Genomic DNA, 821 nt, shown 5'->3' with positions numbered 1-821 from the left:
TTTTGCCGTGACCCTCTCTACTCTTTCGCGCATGCTATGCGGGTGATATGATGATACCATGCCAAGTTTCAACATTTTCAGGATTCATTTTGTAGTGATTTTCAATTTCACGGTCATTTAGCTCTCTAAACAATTAGGTAAATGACCGAAAAACAACAAATGATGTCAGAACATGTTGGAAATTGATGACGTCGCTTTGAATGCTGCATACTAAACACAAAAGAAGTCCGGAGTTCAAATAAGTTTAAAAAACATTGAAGTGGCCATGTAATAGATGAGTTCTCATCTGAAACCCTGATACTCTGAAAGAGTTTGTCCAGTTTGTACACGAAGTGCATCTAGTTTTTGCCGTGACCCTCTCTACTCTTTCGCACATGCTATGCGGGTGATATGATGGTACCATGCCAAGTTTCAACATTTTCAGGATTCATTTTGTAGTGATTTTCAATTTCACGGCATTTAGCTCTCTAAACAATTAGGTAAATGACTGAAAAACAACAAATGATGTCAGAACATGTTTGGAAATTGATGATGTCGCTTTGAATGCTACATACTAAACACAAAAGAAGTTTGGAGTTCAAATAAGTTTAAAAAACATTGAAGTGGCCATGTAACAGATGAGTTCTCGTCCGAAACCCTGATACTCTGAAAGAATTTGTCTAGTTTGTACACGAAGTGCGTCCAGTTTTTTCCGTGACCCTCTCTACTCTTTCGCGCATGCTATGCGGGTGATATGATGATACCATGCCAAGTTTCAACATTTTCAGGATTCATTTTGTAGTGATTTTCAATTTCACGGTCATTTAGCTCTCTAAACAATT

The sequence above is a fragment of the Triticum aestivum genome, chromosome 4A (assembly GCF_018294505.1).
Source record: "Triticum aestivum cultivar Chinese Spring chromosome 4A, IWGSC CS RefSeq v2.1, whole genome shotgun sequence".
NCBI classification, from domain to species: domain Eukaryota; kingdom Viridiplantae; phylum Streptophyta; class Magnoliopsida; order Poales; family Poaceae; genus Triticum; species Triticum aestivum.
Note: the sequence above shows the minus strand (reverse complement) of the source record.